Raw genomic sequence first — 6,000 nt, 5'->3', positions numbered from 1 at the left:
CACCCTTGCCGCCCGTTACGTCTCCCTCGCCCCCGTCCTCCTTCCTCTCTCTCTCTCTCTCTAAGCCAGCAGCAGCAGCAGCAGCAGCAGCGACTCCCTCCTGCCCCGCGTCTCGCGCCCTCCAACCTCTCCCCCTCCGCCCCTGGGTTCCTCCTCGCCGTCGTCGTCGTCGTCGTCCCTCTCATCCAGCGGCGTTTACATTTTACTTTTCTAGTAGCGAATTAAAACCGCGTTCATGCGCAGCCCGCGGAAGGGCGTAATGATTTTTTGAGGGGCGAATCGAGTGGGGTCGCCTACAGCACCGGCGGAGGGGATAGTAGCTGCGGGCGCGAGCTTAGCAGGAGCAGGACGGGCAGAAGGGATCGCGAGACAGGCAGGCCGACTGTCGAATAGATGGATGGAAGCTAGAATCTAGCTCTCTCCGAGGAGAGGCGGAGAGAGCGAGCGAGCGAGAGAGAAAGAGAGAGAGAGAGAGAGAGGGCGAGGGAGCGAGACGGATGGGAAGGGACGAAGCGAGAACGGAGGGAGAGAAACCGAGCGAGATCTCTCCGGAGGGGAGAAGCGCAGGGGTGCGCGCTTCGAAATAGCAGCCAACGATTTTATGGATGTTCGGATGCCTAGGAATATTACTTCTGCGGGCAGCATTCTTCTCGGCTATCCGACGGCTAGAACCCGCGCGGCTTGGCCGCCCCTCGGTGAGACGGGCTGCTTTTTTTTCCAACCCCCGGAGCACAGGCTCCGACGACGAGGGGGAGGACCCAAATAGAACAAAAGGTGTCCTTCGTCGCGCTGCCGGTGACGTTAACAGGTTCGAGGGAAAAGTAACGGAAAGAACACCGTGCGCGATCATCTGGCCCGCCGGTTCGCCGCACCTCCTTGATCCTCGCGCTGATCTAGACGCGATCGCGATCGCGATCGCGGCGTTTCGGCGACGCCGCGGATTCCGGGCTCTAACGCTTTTAATTGGATATCGTTAGCTTTGCGCATTTTCGTCTCGTGGGTTAACGGATGAAGCGAGGTGGGTTTCGCGCACAAAAGCAAAAGATGGAGAGAGCGGCAGAGGGAGAGAGGGGGAGAGACAGGCCGAAGGAGAAGGCCAAGAGAGTTAGGGGGCGAGAAAGAAAGGGAGCGAGACCGAACGACAGGGGAGGGTTCGCGGAGGAAAAAGCGAGCCAGAGAGAAAAGGAGAGAGATGAGAGAAAGGGAGAGAGAGAGAGAGAGAGAGAGAGAGCGAAGGGAAGAGAAGAGGAGAAGAGAAAAGAGGTGGGCTGGACGACGGGGAGAGGGGTGGGCCGATGCGGCCACAGGCATAAAGCTCCCCACCATCATCGTAGCATTGGCTCTCTTTTCTCCGTTGCTCTTTCCTCTCCGCGGCCGGTTCGATCTTCGTTCCTCGGCTCGGGGTCTCCCTGTCTCTGTCCCTGCGTACGCACTATTTTTTAGTCCGCACTTATTACGACAGATGTCTCATGCTCCGATAAAGAATAACGGCGGCCGGCGGGCGCCGTTCCCCCCGCGTGTTCTCGCTAGTCCTAACCAGGCTCGGGAGCTGCAGCCCGTACTCTCGGCGCTTCTCGTGGCTCTCGCGGTGTCGTCGTGACACGCGGCACGACGCGACGCGACGCGACGCGGCAAGACGCGATACGGCACGGTTAACGTTACCTTACGTTTTACGCACACCTTCCTTTTTTTTCCTCCCCGATTCCTCTCACTCTCGCTCTCGCACGCGCGATCTCTTTTTCCCGCTTTCTCTCCCTCTCTCTCTCTCTCTCTCTCCTTCTCGCTTTGTCCACCCTCGCCTGGAGCGAGGGCTCCACCTCCTCCCTCTCTTACGCGCTCGGGACGTGTTGCGCCGCCGTGACAGTGACTTTGTTCCTCGACGTGTCAACGGCTGGCTGGCTTGGCTGGCTGGCTGACTGACTGACTGACTGACTGGCCGGTCCGGTGTGTGCCTATTCCGTTAACGCGATCGCTCGAGTGTCCACGCGAGCGAGACACCGCGCTGGTATTCTCTCTCTCTCTCTCTTTCTCCACCACTTTCTGTACCGCTTTCTCCCTCCCTCCATTTACCTCTCTCTCTCTCTTGTTCCCCCTGCCCCTTTCCTTCCTTTTCCCTCTATCTGTTCCCTCTGCATCGTCGCCGGCGTGTTCGACACAGTGGTGGGTGGTGGTGATGATATGTCTGGTTGGTGTCCGAGTGTGTGAAGCGGACCGGCAACAGATCCTTCGCATTCCGGAGAGCGTGGAGCGCGCGGCAATTTGCGTCACGGTGGCTGCCCGCATCCCGAACACAGTGAGAACACGTGGCTAGGTGGGTAGCTCTCGTGCGTGCGTGCTCTGCCTCCGCCTCTGGCTGCGCTGCCCCTGCGTGCCCAGTGACAACGTTCGAATTTCCCGCCCGTTCTGCCCTCGCCCGTCCGTTGGACCGCCGCCGTTTTCGTATTTCGCGGGATCCTGCGGAAGGACGGAACGGAGAGAGAGCCAGGCTGAACAAGGACCGAGCCCGAACGTAGCTAGAACCAACAAATTTATCTCTATCTTCTTCTGCGCCGTATATTCTTTCATCCGCGTACCGACGATGTCGACGAACGCGCGCGAGCCGGACGCGGAGCGCGCCGAAAAGCGGCTCGATTTTTAGGCGAATCGCTCCTGCCACCGCAACGACCGCAGATAAGCGAGCAGCGGCTGCGAGCCGGCCTTATTTGCATACGTAGGCCGCGCTAGATAGAGCAGGCTCGAGCCGAGATTGTTCCCTAGGGAGCGTTCTAGAACTCTGACAAGATTTAAGTAGATTCTGACGTTGTAGATCAAACGCGGATACGCGCCGAGACCGGGTTTCGTTCGAACCGGCGGCAACGAAATTGCTGAAATCTCAGTCGCGAGAAATATCCGCCGAGCTTTCGGCAGATCCGACGCGAAACGCTGATCACTCTGCTACGACTTTATCAACGTCGACGAAGCCGTTTCGTATTACGTCTCGTTCAGAAAGTTCCCTTCAGATTTCATTGTATTTATGCAGGAGATTTGAAACGAATTTTTGCGAGCAGCCTAATCGTGCGGATAGGAATAATGTATCAGGCGATATCCGAGTAGATCCATCCGGTCTAGGATCAGACACAGGTACGCAGCTTGGTCCACGGGGCTCCGGCTTTGCCTCGTCGAGAGCCGCGAAACCACGCCTACCCAGGACTCTTGCGATTAAGAGGGGGCAAGGTAGCTGTCTCTTATCTCTTCCTTGGCTGTTGAAGCAAATTCAGAGTACACTTTGCTCGCGGTTAGGTTAGAACAGAGACCGTGTTTCGGTTGCGTTTTCGAGTCTCGATCCACGGGATCGAGCGGACGTCTAGTTGGCCGTAGATCGAGTTAGCCGTCTCTATTTGGCGAACAGGTCCGCGTAGGGTTTAAGGAGGAGCGAATTCGATCCGGCGAAAATTCGAGACGCCCCGTCGTCGCTCCTCTCGACGATCCTCCGCCGAATCTCCTCTGGCAGGAGGCTCGCTCCCTCTCGGGTCCCTCCCGGTTCCCGCTCGGTTCCCTCCCGGCTCCGGCGCTCTCTCTTTTTTTCCTGCCGCTTCTTCTTCTTCTTCCTCCCTCTCGGCTGGCTAGTAGTCTCTCGGTGTGTCCCTCGTCGTCCCGCGTCGGTGTGCGCGTGCTCTTCCGTCGTGGTGTGCGCGGTACTCTCTCTCTCTCTCTCTCCCTCGCGTCTCTTTTTCTCTCTCCGGCCCTCTCGCGCGCGCACACACCGCCTCGTCCTACTCCATCTCTCTCTTTCTCTGTCGCACACGGTCTCTCCCTCCGTAGCGTCGCTCTCCGTCGTTCCCGCGCGCTCCTGTCGGTCGTTCTCGCTCGTCGTACCGGCGATCGCCGGCTTTTCGTACGTTTTCGTGCGGCCTCGCTGCCGCGCCGCGACGTACGCCCGCGTCGCGTCGTCGTCGACGACGGCACACAGCTGCACAGTCGTGACGTGACGTTTCGGGGGTTAGTTCGCACGGTATGTGACGGAGAACGAGGCCACCGGTGGACTTGCGCTGCTCGGCAACGTGTGTGCACACCGTTCAGACTCGAGACTCGAGTAGTCGTCGTCGTCGTTGACGTCTTCTTCTTCGTCGTGCTCGTGTCCTGGCGTTCGTGGTCCTCGCCGTCCTCGCCGTCCTCGCCGTCCTCGTAGTCCTGCGTTTCCGGTTTTCGAACGGTACGGGGAGATCGTGTGGTGCGCCGCGCGCGGCACTTCCCTTCCTCTCTTTTCGTCCTCTCTGCTCGTTCGCTCGTGTTCCTGTTCTCGCACGTCGTCGGCGCTCTCTCGTTCGTTGCTCTCTCGCGGCGCTCTGAGCGACATGTGATCCTTGCTCGCGATTCCCTCGATCAGCGGAATCGACGAATCGTAGCACGAGAGAAGCGGGAAACGACGGCGAGGGGCTTATCAATCCGACCGCCGCCGCCAGTGCGCTTTTTCTATCTCTTTCTCACTCTCTGTATCTCTTTCTCTCTTTCTCTCTCTCTCTTTCTCTTTCGCACTCTTTTTTTTCTCCGTCTCTTTGCTTTTCTCCTCGACACATTTTTTCTCGAGCCACGCGCGACTCCGCAAGCATCGACGGCGATCTGTTACGCGGCGGATCTGCTCGCGGCGATTTCAGCGCGGTTAATTTCGCACGGTGGGACACGATCGACGATAGACGATAGACGATAGACGATCGACGATCGACGATCGACGATCAACGATCGATCGCGCGCGCTCTATCTCGAGCCTCTTCGCGCCGACTACGCACAGAGAGAGATCCGAATCTCGACGAGCGGTTCACGCTCGAGTGTAGCCGGGGAATTCTCTGATCGATCGATAAACCCTCCGGTTTAAGATTTCCCGTGTTTGACGACGACGCGAGGATCGAACGAAGGAAGAGAGGGCACTGACGCACAGACGGACGCGCGGACAAACGTACGCGCGTACCGCACGGCGAGGAGAGGCGACGTGGTGTGCGCTCAGTCGATCGCGCCCCGATCGGCCCCCGTCGAGAATGACTTTCCGGCACGAACCAGCACTACTGGCCGAGTGTAGGGGACTTATTCGCGAACTTGTGAAGTGCGCACTTTTTTACGAGGTGGCGTTGTGGAGATAAAACGCGGACCAGTTTCAATTTCAGTTGATTGTTGCCGGTCATTAGCTTACGCGGCATGACGAGTGATAGGTGTGCTCACGCGATAACGCAGCCGCTCTTTTCGAACTGTGATTCCCGTCTGGATAGTGTGGTGGTGAATGTGCCTTAGAAATTACGTGGTATCGTAACAGCCATTTAGCCGCGGTCGCAAGGGAAAAGGTAATCATGTACACACCGACCGACCGACCGACGACGACGAGGACACCGGTCTCTCTGCTCGCGCGTCGCGTCTCGTCGCCTCTCTCACTATCTTTCTCGTTTTCCTTTTCTCCAGCGCGTTATACGTACGTGTGTATGTGTGCTATAGTGCAAAGAAGAGATCGTCGCCGCGATCTGGGTATAACCGGTGATTTTCGTGACCAGTTCCGAAAACGAAAGTAGAAAGGAAAAGCGACAGTTTCCAGCGGCGCTCGATCCATTATCCGGCCGCGGTAGTGCGGACAAAACGAAATCCCGTGACGTGAGAGTGTGCGTGCGTGCGTTACGTGCGTGTGTGGCTCTCGCGGATTTTTTGTTTTGCTGTGTTCTCTCGCTCACGGCGACGACGCGACACGGGCGCGGAAATGTATTTGGCGGCCGTGACGGTAAATAAACCGTCGACTTTCACGGTGCCGTCGTTGTCCTCGCCGTTGTCACACTCGCCGAATACATATCCGCGGCTTCTGACGGTACATAAACTGTACACGGGGGGACCTCTCTCTCTCTCTCTCTCTCTCTCCGTAACGCGAACGTCGCCGGCCCCATGGTCCGGCCGCCGCCACGGTTCTCTTTGCGGGTCTCTATCGTCCAGGATTTTCACGAGACCGCGAAACTTATCGCGCCGGACTCGTCACACATAAATTTAGCT

General features: G+C 58.1%; 1 protein-coding gene across 1 annotated transcript in view; it reads left to right on the top strand.

Annotated features, from left to right (window-relative positions):
- The first annotated feature begins 2,190 nt into the window (after nucleotides 1-2,190).
- LOC144467774 (uncharacterized) overlaps nucleotides 2,191-6,000 on the top strand; it is a 46,522-nt gene continuing 42,712 nt past the window's right edge. Inside the window, exon 1 of the mRNA XM_078176713.1 lies at nucleotides 2,191-2,311. The gene's annotated coding sequence lies outside the window, so the exon portion shown is untranslated. The remainder of the gene's footprint in view (nucleotides 2,312-6,000) is intronic.

The sequence above is a fragment of the Augochlora pura genome, chromosome 3, assembly GCF_028453695.1.
Source record: "Augochlora pura isolate Apur16 chromosome 3, APUR_v2.2.1, whole genome shotgun sequence".
Taxonomy (NCBI): Eukaryota; Metazoa; Arthropoda; class Insecta; order Hymenoptera; family Halictidae; genus Augochlora; species Augochlora pura.
Note: the sequence above shows the minus strand (reverse complement) of the source record. Positions and strands in the feature narration are given on the sequence as shown.